This window comes from Chenopodium album, chromosome 1, assembly GCF_948465745.1.
Source record: "Chenopodium album chromosome 1, dcCheAlbu1.1, whole genome shotgun sequence".
In the NCBI taxonomy this organism is placed as follows: Eukaryota; Viridiplantae; Streptophyta; class Magnoliopsida; order Caryophyllales; family Amaranthaceae; genus Chenopodium; species Chenopodium album.
In genome coordinates, this window is record NC_137834.1 from 43,068,015 (window position 1) to 43,095,842 (window position 27,828).

The window sequence follows — 27,828 nt, forward strand, 5'->3', positions numbered from 1 at the left end:
ATGCCTTGGTTTAAGGACGGAACCTCGGGTTAAGTATGGACTCCTTGGAGTGCTTAAGGAAAGAATGGTGTAATTAGTAATATAGGTTTAAAGCTTAGAATATGGGAGAGAGAGAATAGAATACTTTTTGGTATAAAAGAGAGAAAGAGAGAAGGATTTGATGCCCCAAACTGCAGAAAGGGGGGGTCCTATTTATAGGAAAATTGAGCAAAGGGAACACACGGAACCCTAAAAAAAAAATCCTACAAAATAACACCGCGACACGGCAGAGAACACCGTGACACGATGCCAGGCACATTCAGATGGGGGAAAATCCCGCAACGCGGTGGACAACTAGAGTGACGCGGAAAATATTTGACCTACGGGAAGTGAAAACGCGTGAAGGGTTTACGCGGAAAAGACACGAGAAAATTCTGTGACACGGCACACGTACCGTGAAATGGAAGAGTCCACCGTGGCACGGAATAGTACACCGTGTCACAGTATAGGAAAACGCAGAAATTACACGCAAAAAGCACCGTGACATGGTGGGAAATACCGTGTCACGACAGCAAGTACCGTGTCATGGAAACTGGTACCGTGCCACGGTGGAATTTGACGCAAAAAAATTTGAAAATAGCACCGTGAGATGATGTAGAGAACCGTGCCACGGCATCATGCACCGTCAGACGGGGTACACTCCTGTGACTCGGTGCTTTTGCACTGTGCGCGGTGAATCCAATTTTTTACCCGTTTTTAAAATCATCATAACTCTTGATCCGTAACTCGGAATAATGCGTATAATATATCATTGGAAATCTTATCAAGTATAATTTATAAACAAATTAGAATCAGGTAAAAATGTTATGTATATTTTATGATATGGCCGTTTTAGTGGAAGGGTGTCGGTTTTTGGCCGAGTTTAGTGTTTTGCTCATATCTTTTTCATTATAGCTCGGAATTGGGCTTATGATATATGGTTGGAAATTTTATTTCAATCTATCCAACAAAATATAAATTGGATCAAAATTATATGGCCATAAAATCAGTTCCGCACGGTTTTGCAATGTGGACACGAAAAGTGGAAAATAGGTTATGGTTTAGGGAAATGAGCTAGAAATTGGATTGGTTCATGAAATATATTAGATAGAACATGGATTTAAGCACTCCAAAGATTAAATAATAAACCCCACCAATAATGGCGGTGAAAGGTGTTCATCATCGGGTTTGGTTTTAGGGAGACATTTTAATGTGTCTACAGAAGCCCCCACTTTGGCTGAGTTTGTAGAAACGTTAGTTTCAAAAACGATAGTCAAAGTAGTCGATAGGGACGAAGAATGATTTAAGACTTTCTGCGATCCTAAATCACTATGTATACGCTGATACCTACAGAAAAATTTTAGATCCACAGATAAAAGAGTAAAGGAATAGAATGGTTATCTGACATTAGTGTATCGGTGACAAATGAGTTTGGTGGCTTCTTATGCTTGAAGGAACCCACCGAATGACGTTTTGTTGAATTACTTTCCATGCCTGAGGAAAGTCGACTGATGAGTTTGGTAGCTTTCTAAGCCTGAAGAAACCTATCGGATGATACTTTCCATGCTTGAGGAATGTCGACGTATGAATGTAGTGGCTTTCTTTGCTTGTTTAAATCCACCGGATAATACTTTCCATGCTTGAGGAAAGTCGACATATGATGAGATTACAAGTCTCTGTGTATCGAGAACCTTGAGTCGTGAAATGATGGTGGTTCGATTGTCCCTGAACGTGGGCTGTAGATGGTCCGCTTGTCCCCGGACGTGGGCTGTAGATGGTCTGCTTCTCCCCGATCGTGGGCTATAGATGGTCCGCTTGTCCCCGGAAATGGGTTGTAGTTGAGACCTGGAAAATAAAATATGCCTAAGGACTCGTATAGACTATGGTTAACTTGACCAAGTTTGACTTGACACGACATGACATGACATGAGTATAACTTGTGATTGTGTGTGTATAGTTTGAGTGTGTGTGCATAGACACAAGCAACCAAAAATGCAAATGCAAAAATTTTTCAACATTTTTGTCATGATACTAGTAGAGGGTACCGACTTTCTCCCGAAAAAGAAAGACGTGAAAAATGAAGTTTTGTTTTCGAACTTCCCTCGATGAGAAAATTTTGAAATTTTTTTTTGAACTTCCTTAAAAGAAAAGACATGAAAAAAGGGAAGAATTTTTGAACTTCCTTGTTGAGCAAGACGAAATCAATCGTACGGATTAAATTGCTTGTCTTGAAAATAATGTATGCATGATGCATGTACTTAGGCCAGGAGGCTAAGGACAATCACATCATGTGACACGATAGATTAATGAACTTAGGTCATGGAGCTAAGCATCATATATGGTGTAAAGAAATGATCTTGAACGTCACTTAGGTCTGGAAGCTAAGCACGACGTATATAGATGAAGTGATAATGAATGTTGCTTAGGTCAAGGAGCTAAGAACGATATGCTATGTATACAACGTGATACGTAAAACAATGAGTGTTGCTCAGCACATTATGCGATGCGTGAAACAATGAATATTGCTCAGGTCAGGAAGCTAAGCAAGTATACAACGTTTCTTTTAATGAATGTTGTCCTGAAAGATAATAAGGCATGCATAGTGTTGAAACAAGATTCCATGATAAAGGGTTCTTAAAGGGAGGATGATGTGGATATGGATGTGTGAGTGAAGTGTGTGAATGTGATACTAAGGCTGGCTGCAAAGGTTATGGTGATGGAAATATATGTGAGAAGAGTCAAAGATAATGACTCTTTAGGCTGGGTAGGCTAAATGATATGGGTTCAAGCCCCCAAGTCTAGACCTAGATGGATAGGAATAAACATGGGCACGGGCCGTGCCCGTGCCGCCGCGGGCCGTGCCTGGCCGTGCCAGGGTGGGGGCCGTGCCGTGCCTGAAATTGGCACACCCCAGCCCACGGCACGGCACGGCCCACGTGCCTTGCGGGCCGTGTCGTGGGCCAAACCGTGCCACATTTTTTTTAATAAATGAAAAAAAAACGAATTAAACGATATATATTTTTTTTAGTACAACTTAATATATGTGATTAATGTATGTTTATGTTAATGTTAATATATTTTGTTTTCATTTTTTGAACAACTTTATTTTAATTTAGGTTATATAAATTATTTATCTAATTAATAATTATGTTTAAGTTTATTTAAACAAATAAAAACAATTTTATTAATTTAGCAAAAAACAAAAATTCCTATAATAAAAAAAAATACGAGTGCGATAATCCGAAAACACAATAAATTGAAGAATAACTTATTTTATTATATTACGGTAGCCGGTACGAATGTACGATAATTCAATAATACAAAATAAGTAATGATAATTAAAAATCGTACAATAGTGTATGAATATTGGATAACTTCTTTTATTATACGGAATACGAAGTTCGATAATACAAAAAGAATACAATAGTGTATAATGTAAATATGTAATCATGTAATTATTATTGGTCGTCTTCGTCTTCGCCTTCGTCTTCATCTTCGTCTTCATCTTCGTCTTCGTCTCCTAGAGGTTCAAGTTCATCCGCCAATTGAGTTGATTGAGAAGTATGAGAACTAAAAGAATTCGACGTTCCTTCATCGTCGTCGTTTTGTGCATAAGTACGATCTTGAGAACGAGTTTCGGCATCCAACCAATCCTTGAAGCAAACACACATTTCAAGTGTTTCGGGTTTTAGTCTTGTTCTTCTATTGTCTAAAACTCGTCCCGACGCACTAAAATCTTTTTCGGAGGCAACGGAGGAGACTTGGATAGCAAAAATATCACGAGCCATTGCCGACAAAACTGGATGTTTCACGGTTTGTGATTTCCACCAATCGAGGATGTCGAGGCCAAACTTCTCTTCATCATCCATGCCTTTCATGAAGTCGTAACTTAAGTACATTTGCAACTCCGAAACATCGCTTTGTGTTCTCTTACTTGATGATGATTCCGTACCTGAAAACTTGGACATCATGTTAGCAGCTTGTGCAAATAAACCTTTGGCCCGTTTACTTACATTTTTGGATGTTTGAGAAGGGGAAAATCGAGACACGGTTCCATATTTACTTTCATAAACTCTATATAAAGAAAAAAAATCATTAGTCACCTTATTTTTAAAAGTTTCAACATCATCTTCAAAATTCATGTTACTATAATAAATATCAATTAATAAAAAGGTGCCATCATATTTTTGCCTAGGATCTAAAATAGAAGCAAAAATATAAATCATAGGAATATCGGTGTAATATTTACGCCATTTTTCCTCCATGGATGGAAGATATCCACGATAAACATGTTGAGATTGGTGTTCCACAAAAAGTTGTGCAAGTAAACATGCATTGCTAAGAAAAGAATGAGAACAAGGATTATATACAGAAGAAAAACAATGTGTCATAACATATAGTAATTGTAAAAACTGCATATATTTTTCACAATTAACCCAATCATCTTCTAGTAAAGCACATTGTGGAAATTTCATATTATAAAAAAGTGTTAAATGAACCTTGTACTCGATTGCCCGACTCAACATTTCATAGGTGGAGTTCCACCTAGTTGGACAATCCGGTGCTATTTTTATGGTTTTTATCCGTTGTTGCCTGCAAAAACCTTTCCATTCTTCATATCTCATGTTAGAGCTATTAATAGACATAATAGCAATCCTTATTTTGTGATAAAATGGACCAATTGCTTGTGTTCCATCCTTCACACACAAGTTAAGAACATTACAAATGCATCTAACATGAAGTGCATCTCCATCTAATATAACATCGGTCAATTGGGATTTGACCAAATTCGCACTATATGTCATAGAAGTTGCATTATCGAAAGTCATAGACATGATTTTATCCCTAAGACTATATGCATCAATGGCTTCCATTAAATGATGTGAAATGTTAAGACCGGTATGAGGGTATTCAAGCATTTTGAAATGAATGATGCGTTTTTGTAACAACCACTCATTATTTAAGGAATGACAAGTAACACATAAATAGTGGAGTCCGTAACCACCATCCCATGCATCGGCGGTTAAAGAAACTCTACTAGGAAGATTAGCTAATTCATTTACTAATTTCAATTTGTACTCTAGATAACTCTTCATGGCAGCAGATCGAACGATTTTTCGGGAGATTTTTTTGTGTTTTGGTTGTAGTGCTCGGTTAATATAGTTGTTGAAGGCATCATTTTCGGCGAAAAGAAAAGGTTGTTCCGCATGTACAATCATTCTCCCAAGTTCATCCCTATCTCTCTTGTAATTGTAAATGAAGCCTTGTGGATGGAATTGAGAAATTTTGGGTTGGGTTGGATCACTAGATGGTCTACCACATTTTTTTGTATGTCTACTAAGGTGTCCCGTCCCTCCCTTGGTATCGGCCGAGAAAATTTTACCACAAGTCCGACACTTGGCTTTTTGTCCATTTTTACTTAATTGATAATGTGACCAAACTTCACTCTTTCTTTTGGTTTGAGCAAAATCCTCTTCGGTACACCACTCTAATATGTTAGGATTTTGGGTGTTGGGCATTTGGGTGGATTGTTCACTCGACCCGGAGGCTTGTGTTTGGCTACCTTGGGAAGGAGGAGGAAAAGGAAATTCATGTTGTTGAAATTGGCTTTGTTGAAATTGGGTCCAAGGAGCCATATCATCCATTTGTTCTTGCCCTCCCGTGTTTTGGGGATGAAAGAAAGGGGTGGAAGTGTTTGGAAAGGGCATGTTAGGGGAGGGAAAGGGCATGTTAGGGGGGGGGGGCATAGGCATTGAAGTGTTTGGATTTGGTGATTCCCTACGTTTTGACTTGGCTTTTCTAGAGGAGGAGGAAGCGTTCGGGTTTGATGCCATGATTAATTAATAATAATAACAATAAAAGTAACAATAACAATAATAATAATAATACAAATAACAATAACAATAACAAAGTAACAATAACAATAATAATAACAATTCAAAACAATAATAATAACAATAACAATAAGAATTAGTAAGTAGTTTTTATATAAATTAAATTTTTAAAAATAATTATAATAATAGTAGATTACTTGGATCAATGAGATCCCAGGTAGGAGAGGTTAGGAGCGACGTTGTCCAGAGCCCAAGTCCCGCCTTAGACAGATTTCAACAATCCAAATAACCCACAATTAAAATAGAAAGTAGTTTTTATATAATTAAGTAGTTCCAACTTCCAAGAATACAATAATAATAATAATAATAATAATAATAATAATAATAATAATAATAATAATAATAATAATAATAATAATAATAATAATAATAATAATAATAATAATAATAATAATAATAAGATTAACAACTAACAATAACAAATTAAAATAAAGTTGAGTTAGATCTTACAATGACGGTTCAATGCTTTCCCAAATTTATAATTTCCCGAACTTATAATTTCCCGAATTTATAATTTTCCGAATGTAAATATAACAATTTTTTTTTTTTTTTTTGGTAGTAGACTAATAAAAGTAATAATAGTAAAAATGTAAAATTTATAAGAGAGTAGGAATTTTTTTTTTTTTTCACAAAAGAAAGCAAGATAATAGGATTTGTAGGAATTTGAGAATTGAGAATTTGGGAGTAAGAAAATTAGAGAATAAGAGAGAAGAGATGAATTGATGAATTGTGAAAATTTTGGAGGAAAATATGAGGTATTTATAGGGAATTTGGGTGGGAAATGGGGTGGAAAACTAGCCGTTTATAGTTGTTGGAAAACGGCCAAAAACGACTAGTTTTCCAACGGTAATTTGGCACGGGCCGTGCCGTGCCGGGTCGTGCCGGGCCGTGCCTTGCGGGCTCGTGCCGTGCCGTGCCCGGCCGTGCCACGTGCCGTGCCGGCGGGTCGTGCCAGCGTGCCGGCCCACGTGCCGGCCACCGTGCTGCCCGGCGTGCCACGTGCCGTGCCCTTGCCAAATTCCAGAAATTTGTTCACGGCACGGCCCACGGCCCACAGGTGGGCCGCCGTGCCGTGCCGTGCCGGAGTCGTGTCGGGCCCGTGCCGCCCGCGTGCCGGCACGGCCCGTGCCCATGTTTAGATAGGAATAAGCATTGGATATTCTTTGACTCAATCAAGCATGGATATGAATATAAATGTGAATATAAATGTGGTCGCACCTCGATGTGAGGTTGCCTACGTATCCGTTTGGAATCAGGCCGAACGTAGCTCTAACGAAACTTTGCACAAGTGTATGTACACCTCAAAGAGGTCTTTCAAGGGTTGTAATGTGGTTAAGCTAATGGTTTAAGGAAGAAAGGGGTAAAAGGCTCAAGACCCAAGAGAAGCCCCCAAGATGTATAATTTTAAATTTGAAAATTTTGAATTTTGCAAGTTTATTTTCATTTTTTTTTCCTTTTTTTTTTATTCTTTTGAATCGGTGTGGGAAATCTCAGACCATGCGGTCCATCACTCACTTAGCATTCATGTTTCTCAGGCACGGTACCAAGCACTCGATGAGAGACGCAATTTGAGACGTGTTCATATCAAAGACATTGGAACACTTGCCTTTAGACATTGTTTTATTGTTGCTTTGCTGCTTTTTTTTACATGCTTTTTGAATGTTATACAATTACACATCTTCCAATCCTAGGTTTAAGTGAATGTGGGTTGAAGAAATGTAGGCCAAACGTTAGACGAGGCTCAAAGTGGTTGATGAAGAAATGGAATGTGATTGAACGGTTAACAGGGAATGATAGGGTTGCAAAGGTGCCTCAAGTCATTGGTGTACCTTGTGTTTAGTTTGGTAATTGATTTTTTTTCTTTTTTGTAAGGATGAGTTAATGAAAAATGCTATGATCAAGATGTAAAGGAAATTGCTCATTTTATTAATGGAATAAAGGTGAATAAAACACATGAAAAATATAAAAATTTTAAATGGAAAACCTATGCTAGATATGAATGGGAGAATGGAGATGAATGATTAAAAAAATAAAAAAAAATAAAAATCATGAAATCTTGCACAAAGGATCTGTTGTGCGCCTTGTGTTCATTACTTCATGCCACCTGGAGGGACAGGAAGTTTGCTTGCATCCACCAAGTCTTGAATGACGTCCTTCAAATTCCAACATTGCTCTGTAGTGTGGCCCCTTCCTTGATGGTACTTGCAATGGGCATTGGGATTCCATTTGGCGCTCCTTTCTTCAGGTTTTGGCTCTGGAAATGGCCCAATAGGTGTGATCAAGCCTTGGCCGTAAAGGCGATCAAAGGCCGCATCATAAGTCATTCCTAAAGAAGTGTAAGTTCTTTTCTTCTTGGGAAATGGAGCATCAAGAGCTAACACTTCATTGAGATCAACTTGGCTTATATTGTTGGTAGTATTTTCGTGCTTAGAAGATGAAGAAGAAGGATGGTCGTTCTTCTTGTTTTTCCAAGTGTTATTATTGTTACTACCGGCAGTCTTTATTAGATCATCCTCGATATTGATGCCAATGTCATATACAGCTTCAAAAGTGTTCAAAGGAAGAAATTTGAGATGTTGCTTGTACTTGTGAGTCATATTTTAGATGAAGAGGCGAATCATCTCTTTTTCTTTGGGAGGATCTACCAAGAGTGCAGCTATTTCCCTCCACCTGTTCAGATAAGCAGTGAAGCCTTCATTCTCTTTTTGTTTGAGAATGGAAAGTTCACGTTTAGAAGTTTTACTTTGAATGTTACACTTGTAACGGTTCATGAAACTGTCGGTGACATCTTGCCAAGTCGCAGTACACTTGGCATCTAGGAAATAAAACCATTGTTGGCAAGCATGTTCTAAGGAGAGAGGGAACACCGTAGGGAAGAGTTTTACGTCCAATCCCTTAAGAGCCATGGTTGCAGAGAACGCCATCAAGTGGAATATTGGATTGTCAGTAGGCTTGAACTTTGGAATATCAATAGTGGAGAACTTTTCAGGGAGTATGTCCTTCACATGCAAAGGAGTGGGAGGCCATTCCACATAGGTGAAATCCTCAGAAATCTTGCTCGTTTGTTCTTTGATCTTGTCCATTGCAGCCGCAGTAACATTGTTTTGCTCTACTGTGTTGACTGTGGTAGTGAGTGCTTGTAACATGTTAGACATTGTCTCAATGGACTTGTTAATGTTATTAATATCTTCCTTAGTGGCCATTGGGACCAACTGAAAGTAGTTTGAAGTTGATGAGTGACGTGGAAATGGCAAAGTTCTCTTTAACGCATCTTGGATTTAAGATATTGTTGCGGTAATGACTCGAACCGTACCAATTTACCCCTGCCCCTTGACCAAGTGATGTGATATAAAACAACCGCTATTAATTGTTTGACACATTGCTCAAGATAGGAAAAAAAATTCATTTGAAAATTGGTGAGAATACCTCCGATCCACTCATCTTTTATTATGACCGAAATGGGGGTGCATGAACCTAGTATACGATCATAAACAACATGGTGTATGACTCGAGTAAAACAAAATAAAGAAAGTGTGTGGACTATACTTGACTCGTGAGTGATTAAGTGATGTTATAAGACTCGTGGTATGATCGTATGACTAGACATGTGAACAGTAACAAAAATGACTGAAGCGAGGACCAAATTAACAAGGAAGACTAAAAAAAAGCTGACTGGACTTATTTCCTAGGCATCGTGATACGACAAACTATACTGTGTCACGGTACAAGCTGCCGTGACATGGTGATTTTATTTTTTTTTTTACTGGAAATCCACCGTGCCACGGTGGAAATTGCCGTGACACAGTGAACTTTCCTGTGGCACGGTGGATGCTGACGTGGCACGGGAATTTTTTTTTTATTTTTAGTTTGCGCTAATTACTAAGTGAGTACGATCCATTGGCAATCGTTAGTCATAAAATAATCCACCATAGACAAAGAAAGATAGTTAAGGTTAGGATCAAAACGACCAAATATACACACATAAAACACGTAGGCACAATGATGCAAAGAATAGTTCGCAACCTAAGGTCAAGTTCTATGTTCAACTATGGTCAGGTTTATTTGGTGTCAATAGGGTACCATGGTTAAGAGTTTAGATGTGTTAGCAACGCAGCCTCCCTTAAGGGTGTATGCCAACGGGCGGCTCCGCGAGTTCGTGATGAAATCGAACTCAACTCCATGGTTTGGGTGGATTTTAATAACTCGGATGAACCCTTACTGCCATGAGAGTTTTTGGGTTGATAGAGCTTAAATCCACCAGGGCTAAGACGCATGTAGAACACACACGTTTTTTTCAGAAAAATAGAAGGAAGTTGAATGTGAGGAGAGAAAACAAGCCACCGGACTGATTTTAGGACTGCCGTCAAATGGTGTACTGCACCGTGACACCGCAGATTCTGCCGTGGCACGACAGTTAGAAAATCTGACTGGTGCCCTGTTTTCCTTCGTAGGCAGTCAAGTTATTCAATTTCTCCTACGGGACAGACCTAAATGCGACATTAAAACGTCTATGCTTATGCAACAATGCCAAATTAATCACAGGAATATTTTTCAAGAATCTTTCAAGTCTCATTCACTCATCTTAATTAAATACCGATCACTCAAATCGATAAATAACCAAGAATCCTCCCCAGTGGAGTCGCCAAATTGTAGGCGTCGTTTGAAGTGCGCCTACGTTAAAGCATGTATGAATATGCTTGGCACTCATAGGAAGTGGAAATTGACATAATACGATTAGGGACAAGGAAAGTAGGGAGCCGCCAACAAGTTTTTAAGGAACTTGTAAACTGTTCACAGATCATAAAAGGCAACCACGATAAAGGGAAAACGAAGGCAACAACGATTGACCCATGAAGGTTACACCCCATTCATAATCCATGAGGTTACTAACTCCATATGGTTTGGAACCACGAAAGGAGGATCGGTGATGATGGTACGAAGTGAGTCATGGAATCACATTCGCCCGTATTGGTCTCTACTCGATTCTTATAGTGAAAAGTGATTCTTGCGATCTCAAAGGCATACAAACAAAAAAATATTCAATTTGCTCAAAACTATTATTAGGATAAATTGGTTAAATTTTAATGCAACACATAATTCTAAAATATTTGTGATCACTTGAATTAAATAACAAGATTAAAAAGGAACCTAAACCGGTTGTCCAAATTATCTTATTAGGAGTGATTTTCAAATACATATTCCCTTTGAACATGCAATATGGCAATCATAAAAATAATAAAATAAACATTAATATTGGAAGCAATTCAACAATAATAGTGTTAGCCAAATCAAATAATAATAAACCTAATCATGATATTAGCAATATTAAAATAAAAATAAGTAATTAAATTAATTACTCACATTCCGTGCGTTCCTTTAAACTGCTATATCATAAATAAATTGTTAGTAACTTCAAAAAAAAATATAAATCAAATAGAAATTAAATTAAATTAAATTAAAAGTAGAGTTGATTTGGTCCAAACCCTCAGTTATTTTTACCTTTTACGCCTTGGTTTAAGGACGGAACCTCGGGTTAAGTATGGACTCCTTGGAGTGCTTAAGGAAAGAATGGTGTAATTAGTAATATAGGTTTAAAGCTTAGAATATGGGCGAGAGAGAATAGAATACTTTATGGTATAAAAGAGAGAAAGAGAGAAGGATTTGATGCCCCGAACTGCAGAAAGGGGGGGGTCCTATTTATAGGGAAATTGAGCAAAGGGAACACACGGAACCCTAAAAAGATAAAAACCCTACAAAATAACACCGCGACACGACAGAGAACACCGTGACACGGTGCCAGGCACCGTCATACAGGGGAAAAATCCCGTGACGCGGTGGACAACTGGAGTGACGCGGGAAATATTTGACCTACGGGAAGTGAAAACGAATGAAGGGTTTACGCGGAAAAGACACGATAAAATTCCTTGACACGGCACACGTACCGTGACACGAAAGAGTACACCGTGGCACGGTACAGTACACCGTGTCATGGTATAGGAAAACGCAGAAATTACACGCAAAAAGCACCATGAATGAGTGGGAAATATCGTGTCACGGCGCAGGTACCGTGTCACGGCAACAGGTACCGTGCCACGGTGGAATTTGACATGAAAAAAAATTTAAAATAGCACCGTGACACGGTGTACTGTGACATGGTGCTTTTGCATTGTGCGCGGTGATTCCAGTTTTTTACCCGTTTTTAAAATCATCATAATTTTTTATCTGCAACTCGGAATAAGGCATATAATATATAATTGGAAAGGTTATCAAGTCTAGTTTCACCCAAATTGTTACTCTTCTCTTGCTCTTCTATTTCTAGATATTGTGGCTTACTTGCATGATAGCTCCCCACCAAACCAACTTGATGCATTAAGAACTCGTGGTTCGGACCCGCTTGTTCCCGCCTTGAAGTATCGGCCGTCACAAGTCCCGACCACCCGCACTCCGTCGCCCAAATATACGTGAGTGCTCCGTTGATTTAATTGCCCGCTTGTGTTGCTTTTTGCTCAAAAGCTCCTATTCCGCTCAAGGCTAGAGTTCTTGTTGCCAAAAGGCTAGAACGCACCGCACGTTTTGGGGTCCAAACTCCTGGACCGTGACAATTGGTATCAGAGCCAAGGCCCAAACTCGTCACAAGCAGCCCGTGTAGGCACTACGGAGGGCTACACGAAGATGGAATTCATAGAGGAAAGACTCGGTTGGCTCGAGACGAAAGCGGACGAATGGTCCCAGCTGCACATCATTTTGCGCGAGCAAGCCGAGCAAATTGTGAAATTGATGGAAGATAGGGATGCTCTTCGCGAACAACCTTTCACACATGCATAAAAACTTTGTTCTATAGGAACTTGATTATAGGAAGTCCCATACCCAAGTTCCTTGACCTCAACTTGTCCATTAATGAAAAGCTAGCATGTCCAAACCTTTTATGCCATAGCAAGAGATCACCTTCAACAACACTCAGACATGTAAGGTTGTTCCTTGGGATTCAGTTGAGGTCAACTGTATATGTATTCCCTCTTCTTGTTCCACCTTTCCTGACTTGTTGTTGATGATGTTGCAAGAGTCGGAAGTAAAAACATACAGAGTTTCCTTTATCACAAAACTGTGATATGCTAAGAAAATTGTGCATTAAGCCCTCGACCAGGAACACATTATCAATGAAATGTGATTTTGATCTTTCAATTTTTCCTTTTCCAATGATTTTGCCCTTCTTATTATTCCTAAAGGTTATTGTTTCTACAGGGTAGTCTTCTAGTGAGAATTATTTTTATTTATCACCTGTCATATGCTTTGAACAATCACTATCGAGATACCACGAGTTGTTCCCCCTCACTAGGACCTTCATGAATACTAAGCATTAGGTTCAGGAACCCAGGTTTCCTTGGGTTCCTTAGACGTGGATGCAATATTAGTTTTCTTGACCCACACTTGTTTTACATTTCTTTTATCAGCTTCTTCTTTTATTCTAAATTAACTATAGAGATGTCAAAACTTACCACAAAAAGTGCATACCTTCATGCTAGGAAGGTCAACATATCTCTTTTGCTTACCTTTTCTCTTGGTCATGTAACCAAGAACTTTAGTTCGTTTTCGTTAAGCTTCAGCTATCCACTTATGTATGACTTTTGGGTCAATACTTCTATCCTTTCTAGCATTCAGTTCTGATTTAAGTTTATCCTTTTCGATTTTTAAAGTAGAAAGATCATTTTTTAAATTTTCAAAATCAACATTAAATTTAAGCAACTAATCGCTTGAGGAACTGCTAGAACTAAAATAAGAAATCATGAGCTCGTACAGAGTTAATTCAACATTTTGAAGAATACTTTCTTTCTTGATTCTATCAGCTATCTCTACTATATGTTTATATTTAAAATCAAGCTCCCTTATTTGGTTTGAGACTTAGCATACGCTGTTTCCAACCAAGCACCATGTTCTTTGCAACCCTTAAGAGCTTTTTCACATTTGTGCAATTTCACAAAAGTATCTCTAAAGCATTCTTATTCTTCTAGAAATATATCTATTAAGACATCTGTTAAGAGAGTTTTAAGTTGTTTAAGATCAAGAAATACCTCTTTCTAGAGTTCCTCATGGTAACCTTTTTCATCATCTGATTTAGCCATCAGACAAAGATTAGATGTCTCCTCTTCTGGTTGGTCATCCTCTACTTCTTCACTATCGGAGTCTTCCCAGGCTACTATCATGGCCTTCCTCATGTCTTACTTTTGATAGTTTGTCTTGCTAAATTTTTCTCTTCCTTGCTCCTTAGACTTTCCTTTTACTTTATCATTTTCCCAGAGGGGACAGTCTCTTATAAAGTGATCTGGGGATGCACACTTGTGGTAGCTATAGTCAGGTTTTTAATTTGAGGTCTTTTTCCCGAAGTTCCTTGAGGTACGACCTTTTTTGAACATCTTCTTGAATCTTCGCACAATTAGGACAGCCTCATCCTCATTCACTTTAGTGTCTTCCTCCTCATCAGCCTTAAGAGTCAATCCCTTGTTCCTCATTAATTCGTTGTTGAATCCAAGGTGAAGCTCATGAGTCAGGAGAGAACCTGATAATTGTTCAATGTTGAACTTGGTAAAGTCCTTTGTTTTTTGAAGGGATGTCACCTTAGCTCTCCATCTCTCATCTTGTGGAATACTTCTAAGAACCTTCCTAACCTGCTCATCTGTAGAAATCTGTCTACCAAGGGAAACCAACTCATTTATGATGTTAGTAAAACAGGTTAGCATCTCTTAAATGGTTTCCTTAGGCTGCATCTTAAATCTTTCCTACATAGACATAAGTAGAACGATTTTTGAACGTTTAGCCTCATTGGTTCCTTCATGAGTAATCTACAGCAAATCCTAGATTTCCTTAGCATTCTTGCCCCCCATAATACAATTTTGTTCATGAGGTTCAAGCCCACAGTGGAGCAATTTCACAGCCATAGCATTTATTACCATTTTATCAAAATCCTCTTTCTCATATTTAGACATAGGCTTAGGGATTACCTCATTTTTAACATTTGTTTTGGTGACTTCAAAATTACCTACTTCAATGACCCTTAAAACTTGGTAATTCTCCGCCTTGATAAAGATCTCCATGATGTTCTTGCAGTAGGTATAGAACTTTCCGTTAAACATAGGAGGCCTCTGAGTTGAGTATCCTTCCTCGAGCTTTTCATGAGTATTCATCCTTTCCAAGACCTTTCTCTTTAGGGCTTCCTGATTTTCTTAGAAGCTAGGCTCTGATAGTAATTGTTGTTTTAATAAAAACTACAAGAAGGGGGGGGGGGTTGAATTGTAGTATGGCAAGATAGTTAAACTTTTTGCGGAATTTAAACTAAGTAAGATAGAGGAAATGAAAGATATAAGAGAGATTTTTAGGTGGAAAACTCTTTGGCTCTAAAATGGAGAAAAACCTTGACCACTTGGGATTTTGGGAAAAGTATCTTCACCAGAATAAGGCAAATTGACCTATTACAAACTACAGACTCAAACTTCAACATCCTCAACGAACTTGAAACCCCGAGGAACAAGTTACCCAACTTGTTACTCTTCTCTTTCTTACTTCTCTTTCTCACATACAGAAGTTCACTCAAACTTCCCCGTTCCCCAAATTACAACTCGAATGAAATAACTCTAGTATAAGAACATAAGAACACTCTGTTTCACTAATGTAGAATTAGCTCTTAACTCGAATAAAGAAAGCAAAAAGTTGAAAACTTCGTTTAAGCAAGGGTAAATTTTTCCAACTGAAATCAACAACTATTTATAGATCAAAATTCGTTTAGGAAAAACTTCTTTGTGCAGCAAATCCAAAACGCCACTACTCCAACCCACTAAGAAGATCAGGTTCCTTAATTTAACGAAACATAAACTCCTCAATAAGTAACACCATGATTTGAAGAAGAATATGGGGGAGTAGGCCACAAGTTTTGGAAAACTTAAAATCGGATTTTCTTTGTTAAAAAGATATTTTGAAAATCAGAATAAAATAAAAACCTTTTTGTTTGAAAAGATAAACGTTGAAAAATCTATTTTCCTAAAAACATGCTAGCACTATTTAGACCAATTCCACACAACAATTTTCGAGTATAATTCTATCCTTATACTTACATAAATCCTAAAATATAAAAATATATTTAGTCTTCATGTTCTCTGATGAAGCTTCTACTCCGAGGCTTCTGTTACTCACGGGGAACTTCTCTTCTATGGTGAAACTTCTACTCTGAAGCTTCAGTTCCCTGAGGGGAACCTTCTCTTTTCAAGTCTTCATTTCTGAAGCACCAGTTCCTCCGAAGGAACTCTTGTTTTTGGATAGCTTTGCTTCTGGCCTTCTTGTTCCTCATGGTATCTTCATAAGACACTTAGTTCTCCTGGTCTTTGCAATTGATCACACTCTTAAACAATCCAGCACTTATTATTTTTTAAGTAAGTGATGTTGTGTCATCATCAAAATCAATAAGTCCAACAAGTTTAATCAGTTTATTAATATTAGTAGTCATGTTTGTAATTAAACACATAGTCCTATGGTCTCACCCAAGATTCAAAGCATGTCACTCGCACTCACTATTAAAGCACACACCCAATATGTATGTCAGACTTTGACCATGTCTAGAGAGTCTTTTATGCGCGTTTTCCGTCCTTTTTTTTTAGATGGCTTCGTTGCATATTAATCCTCCAATTAAACCAGACTTGTTTGAACCCTTACTTTATTCTCAAACTATACACCTTATTTTTTCATTTTTTGTTTCTTTTTTGAAAAAAAACCAATAAAGTCAAAGCCAATTTGAGTCAAGTCATTAAAACAAATAAATGGTTTAATTTACAGCGCTTGGTCAAGAAAGGAAGGGTGATTAATCAAGGATAACACCTACGTTCAAGTAGTGCTTTTTTGCAAACCAATCAGTCGGAAAATAAAAGCTAAGAAGATAATGACAACTCAAGAAGAAGTCAATGAACTTAGGAAGGATGTGGCCAACATAACTGAATTGATGAAGGCTATGTGTTAGAATCTAAATCTTTTTCATGTATTAGATTCCCTTCAGATGCTTTCCTATAGTTTAGTTTATGTTTTCTTAGCTTAAGGTCCCATTATTGTGTTACTGTCAGTTTAGTGTTCACTAGGGATTCTCCTTGTAATATATTTAAAGCTCTTTAGAGTGTCAATGATTAATGAAATCTTAAGCCTCCTACCAAGTGTTGCTTTTCTCGTATGCTTGTTTGTTGTTAGACCTTTATAGATATTGTGTCTTACTTGCATAATAGCTCCCCTCCAAACCAACTTGATGCATTAAGAATTCGTGGTTCAGACCCGCTTGTGCCTGCCTCGAAGTATCGACCGTCACAAGCCCGTACCACCCCCAGTCCATCGCCCAAACAGACGTGACTGCTCCGTTGATTTAATTGCCCGCTTATGTTGCTTTGTGCTCACAAGCCCCTCTTTCGCTCAAGGCTAGCGTTCTTGCTGCCAAAAGGCTAGAGCGCGCCGCACGTTTCGGGTTCCTCCCGGACCATGAAACTATGGCCCTTCAAGTTAATGAATTACTTCCTTCGTTCTTATTTACTTAACCCGCTTTGACTTTTACACTATTCACCAGTCTTTGTTCAAATCATTTAAAGTTAGTTGTTGTAATTGATATATACATGTATGTCTGTAGATAAATTTATATTCATTGTCAATCATAGTGATGATAACCAAATAATAAAGGTATTATGCATATTAATGGATATTGCTAAAAAGAATCCTGGGGTTTTAAATAACTAATTTGTGGAAAATATTGCTAATGAGCACCCTAGAGAGGGAAAGAATGTAGACAAAAAAATAGGTCTACACACCCTACAACTATTACATAGCTTTTGTAAAATACATAGCGTTAAAATATATTACCATACATGAAAATAGGTTACATACACCCTACAACAATATTATATTATATCCTTCCTTAAATACATATCTAGCACTGTTGGACTACCGACATTATATATAACTATCCCACAGCGTCCAACTTCTATTCCTTCATCCTTGATCAACTGATGAATACCGTTAGTGACTTTGCATTGAATAATTCTCCTTTTATCTCGCTTAATTTTAAGCATATCTTGCCAAGGCATTCCTAAATATTGCAGATAAATCGGCATGCCATCATGAAAACAAGAAAAGTGATAATTTGCAAATAGATCTTGAACCATCTGCAATTTTTTTTAAAAAAAAAACAAAACAAATACCAAACATCTTTATAAACTCTGGATGATAATATTTTGTTGATAAAAATCAACTTAACTTCAACAGAACATAACAAACATAAAATTAACATACCATTTCATTATTTTGCAAATCTAAAGAAAAGATATTGAAACAAAAAAAAGGTCTACCATAGGCACCCAACTATTCACCAATATCTATGTGGTTTAATAATGCTGTTATCTGAACTCTAGAATACCTTTGCAGCTCAGGATTCAAAATTTTATCCCATGATTTAGAAAATACCCTTGTAATATATCTTCTCCGACATAATACACCACTAACGTGTAACCAGTCTTAATGTTATTTTCATTGACAAATGTATCCCACCCTGTAGGCGCCGTTTGAAGTGTGCCTACATTAAAGCATGTGTGAATATGCTTGGCACTCATAGGATGTGGGAATTTACATAATACGATTAGGGACAAGGAAAGTAGGGAGCCGCCAACAAGTTTTTAAGAAACTTGTAAACCGTTCATAGATCATAAAAGGCAACCACGATAAAGGGACAACGAAGGCAACAACGATTGACCCGTGAAGGTTACACCCCATTCATAATCCATGAGTTTACTAACTCTATATGGTTTGGAACCACAAAAGGAGGATCGAGGATGATGGTACGAAGTGATTCATGGAATCACATTCGACAGTATTGGCCTCTACTCGTTTCTTATAGTGAAAAGTGATTCCTGCGATCTCAAAGGCATACAAACAAAAAAATATTCAATTTGCTCCAAACTATTATTAGGCTAAATTGGTTAAATATTAATGCAACACATAATTCTAAAATATTTGTGATCACTTGAATTAAATAACAAGTTTAAAAAGGAACCTAAATCGGTTGTCCAAATTATCTTATTAGGCACGATTTTTAAATACATATTCCCTTTAAACATGCAACATGGCAATCATAAAAATAATAGAATAAACATTAATATTGGAAGCAATTCAACAATAATAGTGTTAGTCAAATCAAATAATAATAAACCTAATCATGATTATTAAAATAAAAATAAGTAATTAAATTAATTACTCACATTTCGTGCGTTCCTTTAAATTGCTACATCATGAATAAATTGTTAGTAACTTCAATAAAAAAATATAAATCAAATAGAAATTCAATTAAATTAAATAAAAAGTAGAGTTGATATGGTCCTAACCCTCAATTATGTGTACCTTTCATGCCTTGGTTTAAGGACGGAACCTCGGGTTAAGTATGGACTCCTTGGAGTGCTTAAGGAAAGAATGGTGTAATTAGTAATATAGGTTTAAAGCTTAGAATATGGGAGAGAGAGAATAGAATACTTTTTGGTATAAAAGAGAGAAAGAGAGAAGGATTTGATGCCCCAAACTGCAGAAAGGGGGGGTCCTATTTATAGGAAAATTGAGCAAAGGGAACACACGGAACCCTAAAAAAAAAATCCTACAAAATAACACCGCGACACGGCAGAGAACACCGTGACACGATGCCAGGCACATTCAGATGGGGGAAAATCCCGCAACGCGGTGGACAACTAGAGTGACGCGGAAAATATTTGACCTACGGGAAGTGAAAACGCGTGAAGGGTTTACGCGGAAAAGACACGAGAAAATTCTGTGACATGGCACACGTACCGTGAAATGGAAGAGTCCACCGTGGCACGGAATAGTACACCGTGTCACAGTATAGGAAAACGCAGAAATTACACGCAAAAAGCACCGTGACATGGTGGGAAATACCGTGTCACGACAGCAAGTACCGTGTCATGGAAACTGGTACCGTGCCACGGTGGAATTTGACGCAAAAAAATTTGAAAATAGCACCGTGAGATGATGTAGAGAACCGTGCCACGGCATCATGCACCGTCAGACGGGGTACACTCCTGTGACTCGGTGCTTTTGCACTGTGCGCGGTGAATCCAATTTTTTACCCGTTTTTAAAATCATCATAACTCTTGATCCGTAACTCGGAATAATGCATATAATATATCATTGGAAATCTTATCAAGTATAATTTATAAACAAATTAGAATCAGGTAAAAATGTTATGTATATTTTATGATATGGCCGTTTTAGTGGAAGGGTGTCGGTTTTTGGCCGAGTTTAGTGTTTTGCTCATATCTTTTTCATTATAGCTTGGAATTGGGCTTATGATATATGGTTGGAAATTTTATTTCAATCTATCCAACAAAATATAAATTGGATCAAAATTATATGGCCATAAAATCAGTTCCGCACGGTTTTGCAATGTGGACACGAAAAGTGGAAAATAGGTTATGGTTTAGGGAAATGAGCTAGAAATTGGATTGGTTCATGAAATATATTAGATAGAACATGGATTTAAGCACTCCAAAGATTAAATAATAAACCCCACCAATAATGGCGGTGAAAGGTGTTCATCATCGGGTTTGGTTTTGGGGAGACATTTTAATGTGTCTACAGAAGCCCCCACTTTGGCTGAGTTTGTAGAAACGTTAGTTTCAAAAACGATAGTCAAAGTAGTCGATAGGGACGAAGAATGATTTAAGACTTTCTGCGATCCTAAATCACTATGTATACGCTGATACCTGCAGAAAAATTTTAGATCCACAGATAAAAGAGTAAAGGAATAGAATGGTTATCTGACATTAGTGTATCGGTGACAAATGAGTTTGGTGGCTTCTTATGCTTGAAGGAACCCACCGAATGACGTTTTGTTGAATTACTTTCCATGCCTGAGGAAAGTCGACTGATGAGTTTGGTAGCTTTCTAAGCCTGAAGAAACCTATCGGATGATACTTTCCATGCTTGAGGAATGTCGACGTATGAATGTAGTGGCTTTCTTTGCTTGTTTAAATCCACCGGATAATACTTTCCATGCTTGAGGAAAGTCGACATATGATGAGATTACAAGTCTCTGTGTATCGAGAACCTTGAGTCGTGAAATGATGGTGGTTCGATTGTCCCTGAACGTGGGCTGTAGATGGTCCGCTTGTCCCCGGACGTGGGCTGTAGATGGTCTGCTTCTCCCCGATCGTGGGCTATAGATGGTCCGCTTGTCCCCGAAAATGGGTTGTAGTTGAGACCTGGAAAATAAAATATGCCTAAGGACTCGTATAGACTATGGTTAACTTGACCAAGTTTGACTTGACACGACATGACATGACATGAGTATAACTTGTGATTGTGTGTGTATAGTTTGAGTGTGTGTGCATAGACACAAGCAACCAAAAATGCAAATGCAAAAATTTTTCAACATTTTTGTCATGATACTAGTAGAGGGTACCGACTTTCTCCCGAAAAAGAAAGACGTGAAAAATGAAGTTTTGTTTTCGAACTTCCCTCGATGAGAAAATTTTGAAATTTTTTTTTGAACTTCCTTAAAAGAAAAGACATGAAAAAAGGGAAGAATTTTTGAACTTCCTTGTTGAGCAAGACGAAATCAATCGTACGGATTAAATTTCTTGTCTTGAAAATAATGTATGCATGATGCATGTACTTAGGCCAGGAGGCTAAGGACAATCACATCATGTGACACGATAGATTAATGAACTTAGGTCATGGAGCTAAGCATCATATATGGTGTAAAGAAATGATCTTGAACGTCACTTAGGTCTGGAAGCTAAGCACGACGTATATAGATGAAGTGATAATGAATGTTGCTTAGGTCAAGGAGCTAAGCACGATATGCTATGTATACAACGTGATACGTAAAACAATGAGTGTTGCTCAGCACATTATGCGATGCGTGAAACAATGAATATTGCTCAGGTCAGGAAGCTAAGCAAGTATACAACGTTTCTTTTAATGAATGTTGTCCTGAAAGATAATAAGGCATGCATAGTGTTGAAACAAGATTCCATGATAAAGGGTTCTTAAAGGGAGGATGATGTGGATATGGATGTGTGAGTGAAGTGTGTGAATGTGATACTAAGGCTGGCTGCAAAGGTTATGGTGATGGAAATATATGTGAGAAGAGTCAAAGATAATGACTCTTTAGGCTGGGTAGGCTAAATGATATGGGTTCAAGCCCCCAAGTCTAGACCTAGATGGATAGGAATAAACATGGGCACGGGCCGTGCCCGTGCCGCCGCGGGCCGTGCCTGGCCGTGCCAGGGTGGGGGCCGTGCCGTGCCTGAAATTGGCACACCCCAGCCCACGGCACGGCACGGCCCACGTGCCTTGCGGGCCGTGTCGTGGGCCAAACCGTGCCACATTTTTTTTAATAAATGAAAAAAAAACGAATTAAACGATATATATTTTTTTTAGTACAACTTAATATATGTGATTAATGTATGTTTATGTTAATGTTAATATATTTTGTTTTCATTTTTTGAACAACTTTATTTTAATTTAGGTTATATAAATTATTTATCTAATTAATAATTATGTTTAAGTTTATTTAAACAAATAAAAACAATTTTATTAATTTAGCAAAAAACAAAAATTCCTATAATAAAAAAAAATACGAGTGCGATAATCCGAAAACACAATAAATTGAAGAATAACTTATTTTATTATATTACGGTAGCCGGTACGAATGTACGATAATTCAATAATACAAAATAAGTAATGATAATTAAAAATCGTACAATAGTGTATGAATATTGGATAACTTCTTTTATTATACGGAATACGAAGTTCGATAATACAAAAAGAATACAATAGTGTATAATGTAAATATGTAATCATGTAATTATTATTGGTCGTCTTCGTCTTCGCCTTCGTCTTCATCTTCGTCTTCATCTTCGTCTTCGTCTCCTAGAGGTTCAAGTTCATCCGCCAATTGAGTTGATTGAGAAGTATGAGAACTAAAAGAATTCGACGTTCCTTCATCGTCGTCGTTTTGTGCATAAGTACGATCTTGAGAACGAGTTTCGGCATCCAACCAATCCTTGAAGCAAACACACATTTCAAGTGTTTCGGGTTTTAGTCTTGTTCTTCTATCGTCTAAAACTCGTCCCGACGCACTAAAATCTTTTTCGGAGGCAACGGAGGAGACTTGGATAGCAAAAATATCACGAGCCATTGCCGACAAAACTGGATGTTTCACGGTTTGTGATTTCCACCAATCGAGGATGTCGAGGCCAAACTTCTCTTCATCATCCATGCCTTTCATGAAGTCGTAACTTAAGTACATTTGCAACTCCGAAACATCGCTTTGTGTTCTCTTACTTGATGATGATTCCGTACCTGAAAACTTGGACATCATGTTAGCAGCTTGTGCAAATAAACCTTTGGCCCGTTTACTTACATTTTTGGATGTTTGAGAAGGGGAAAATCGAGACACGGTTCCATATTTACTTTCATAAACTCTATATAAAGAAAAAAAATCATTAGTCACCTTATTTTTAAAAGTTTCAACATCATCTTCAAAATTCATGTTACTATAATAAATATCAATTAATAAAAAGGTGCCATCATATTTTTGCCTAGGATCTAAAATAGAAGCAAAAATATAAATCATAGGAATATCGGTGTAATATTTACGCCATTTTTCCTCCATGGATGGAAGATATCCACGATAAACATGTTGAGATTGGTGTTCCACAAAAAGTTGTGCAAGTAAACATGCATTGCTAAGAAAAGAATGAGAACAAGGATTATATACAGAAGAAAAACAATGTGTCATAACATATAGTAATTGTAAAAACTGCATATATTTTTCACAATTAACCCAATCATCTTCTAGTAAAGCACATTGTGGAAATTTCATATTATAAAAAAGTGTTAAATGAACCTTGTACTCGATTGCCCGACTCAACATTTCATAGGTGGAGTTCCACCTAGTTGGACAATCCGGTGCTATTTTTATGGTTTTTATCCGTTGTTGCCTGCAAAAACCTTTCCATTCTTCATATCTCATGTTAGAGCTATTAATAGACATAATAGCAATCCTTATTTTGTGATAAAATGGACCAATTGCTTGTGTTCCATCCTTCACACACAAGTTAAGAACATTACAAATGCATCTAACATGAAGTGCATCTCCATCTAATATAACATCGGTCAATTTGGATTTGACCAAATTCGCACTATATGTCATAGAAGTTGCATTATCGAAAGTCATAGACATGATTTTATCCCTAAGACTATATGCATCAATGGCTTCCATTAAATGATGTGAAATGTTAAGACCGGTATGAGGGTATTCAAGCATTTTGAAATGAATGATGCGTTTTTGTAACAACCACTCATTATCTAAGGAATGACAAGTAACACATAAATAGTGGAGTCCGTAACCACCATCCCATGCATCGGCGGTTAAAGAAACTCTACTAGGAAGATTAGCTAATTCATTTACTAATTTCAATTTGTACTCTAGATAACTCTTCATGGCAGCAGATCGAACGATTTTTCGGGAGATTTTTTTGTGTTTTGGTTGTAGTGCTCGGTTAATATAGTTGTTGAAGGCATCATTTTCGGCGAAAAGAAAAGGTTGTTCCGCATGTACAATCATTCTCCCAAGTTCATCCCTATCTCTCTTGTAATTGTAAATGAAGCCTTGTGGATGGAATTGAGAAATTTTGGGTTGGGTTGGATCACTAGATGGTCTACCAGATTTTTTTGTATGTCTACTAAGGTGTCCCGTCCCTCCCTTGGTATCGGCCGAGAAAATTTTACCACAAGTCCGACACTTGGCTTTTTGTCCATTTTTACTTAATTGATAATGTGACCAAACTTCACTCTTTCTTTTGGTTTGAGCAAAATCCTCTTCGGTACACCACTCTAATATGTTAGGATTTTGGGTGTTGGGCATTTGGGTGGATTGTTCACTCGACCCGGAGGCTTGTGTTTGGCTACCTTGGGAAGGAGGAGGAAAAGGAAATTCATGTTGTTGAAATTGGCTTTGTTGAAATTGGGTCCAAGGAGCCATATCATCCATTTGTTCTTGCCCTCCCGTGTTTTGGGGATGAAAGAAAGGGGTGGAAGTGTTTGGAAAGGGCATGTTAGGGGAGGGAAAGGGCATGTTAGGGGGGGGGGCATAGGCATTGAAGTGTTTGGATTTGGTGATTCTCTACGTTTTGACTTGGCTTTTCTAGAGGAGGAGGAAGCGTTCGGGTTTGATGCCATGATTAATTAATAATAATAACAATAAAAGTAACAATAACAATAATAATAATAATACAAATAACAATAACAATAACAAAGTAACAATAACAATAATAATAACAATTCAAAACAATAATAATAACAATAACAATAAGAATTAGTAAGTAGTTTTTATATAAATTAAATTTTTAAAAATAATTATAATAATAGTAGATTACTTGGATCAATGAGATCCTAGGTAGGAGAGGTTAGGAGCGACGTTGTCCAGAGCCCAAGTCCCGCCTTAGACAGATTTCAACAATCCAAATAACCCACAATTAAAATAGAAAGTAGTTTTTATATAATTAAGTAGTTCCAACTTCCAAGAATACAATAATAATAATAATAATAATAATAATAATAATAATAATAATAATAATAATAATAATAATAATAATAATAATAATAATAATAATAATAAGATTAACAACTAACAATAACAAATTAAAATAAAGTTGAGTTAGATCTTACAATGACGGTTCAATGCTTTCCCAAATTTATAATTTCCCGAACTTATAATTTCCCGAATTTATAATTTTCCGAATGTAAATATAACAATTTTTTTTTTTTTTGGTAGTAGACTAATAAAAGTAATAATAGTAAAAATGTAAAATTTATAAGAGAGTAGGAATTTTTTTTTTTTTTTCACAAAAGAAAGCAAGATAATAGGATTTGTAGGAATTTGAGAATTGAGAATTTGGGAGTAAGAAAATTAGAGAATAAGAGAGAAGAGATGAGTTGATGAATTGTGAAAATTTTGGAGGAAAATATGAGGTATTGATAGGGAATTTGGGTGGGAAATGGGGTGGAAAACTAGCCGTTTATAGTTGTTGGAAAACGGCCAAAAACGACTAGTTTTCCAACGGTAATTTGGCACGGGCCGTGCCGTGCCGGGTCGTGCCGGGCCGTGCCTTGCGGGCTCGTGCCGTGCCGTGCCCGGCCGTGCCACGTGCCGTGCCGGCGGGTCGTGCCAGCGTGCCGGCCCACGTGCCGGCCACCGTGCTGCCCGGCGTGCCACGTGCCGTGCCCTTGCCAAATTCCAGAAATTTGTTCACGGCACGGCCCACGGCCCACAGGTGGGCCGCCGTTCCGTGCCGTGCCGGAGTCGTGTCGGGCCCGTGCCGCCCGCGTGCCGGCACGGCCCGTGCCCATGTTTAGATAGGAATAAGCATTGGATATTCTTTGACTCAATCAAGCATGGATATGAATATAAATGTGAATATAAATGTGGTCGCACCTCGATGTGAGGTTGCCTACGTATCCGTTTGGAATCAGGCCGAACGTAGCTCTAACGAAACTTTGCACAAGTGTATGTACACCTCAAAGAGGTCTTTCAAGGGTTGTAATGTGGTTAAGCTAATGGTTTAAGGAAGAAAGGGGTAAAAGGCTCAAGACCCAAGAGAAGCCCCCAAGATGTATAATTTTAAATTTGAAAATTTTGAATTTTGCAAGTTTATTTTCATTTTTTTTTCCTTTTTTTTTTTATTCTTTTGAATCGGTGTGGGAAATCTCAGACCATGCGGTCCATCACTCACTTAGCATTCATGTTTCTCAGGCACGGTACCAAGCACTCGATGAGAGACGCAATTTGAGACGTGTTCATATCAAAGACATTGGAACACTTGCCTTTAGACATTGTTTTATTGTTGCTTTGCTGCTTTTTTTTACATGCTTTTTGAATTTTATACAATTACACATCTTCCAATCCTAGGTTTAAGTGAATGTGGGTTGAAGAAATGTAGGCCAAACGTTAGACGAGGCTCAAAGTGGTTGATGAAGAAATGGAATGTGATTGAACGGTTAACAGGGAATGATAGGGTTGCAAAGGTGCCTCAAGTCATTGGTGTACCTTGTGTTTAGTATGGTAATTGATTTTTTTTCTTTTTTGTAAGGATGAGTTAATGAAAAATGCTATGATCAAGATGTAAAGGAAATTGCTCATTTTATTAATGGAATAAAGGTGAATAAAACACATGAAAAATATAAAAATTTTAAATGGAAAACCTATGCTAGATATGAATGGGAGAATGGAGATGAATGATTAAAAAAATAAAAAAAAATAAAAATCATGAAATCTTGCACAAAGGATCTGTTGTGCGCCTTGTGTTCATTACTTCATGCCACCTGGAGGGACAGGAAGTTTGCTTGCATCCACCAAGTCTTGAATGACGTCCTTCAAATTCCAACATTGCTCTGTAGTGTGGCCCCTTCCTTGATGGTACTTGCAATGGGCATTGGGATTCCATTTGGCGCTCCTTTCTTCAGGTTTTGGCTCTGGAAATGGCCCAATAGGTGTGATCAAGCCTTGGCCGTAAAGGCGATCAAAGGCCGCATCATAAGTCATTCCTAAAGAAGTGTAAGTTCTTTTCTTCTTGGGCAATGGAGCATCAAGAGCTAACACTTCATTGAGATCAACTTGGCTTATATTGTTGGTAGTATTTTCGTGCTTAGAAGATGAAGAAGAAGGATGGTCGTTCTTCTTGTTTTTCCAAGTGTTATTATTGTTACTACCGGCAGTCTTTATTAGATCATCCTCGATATTGATGCCAATGTCATATACAGCTTCAAAAGTGTTCAAAGGAAGAAATTTGAGATGTTGCTTGTACTTGTGAGTCATATTTTAGATGAAGAGGCG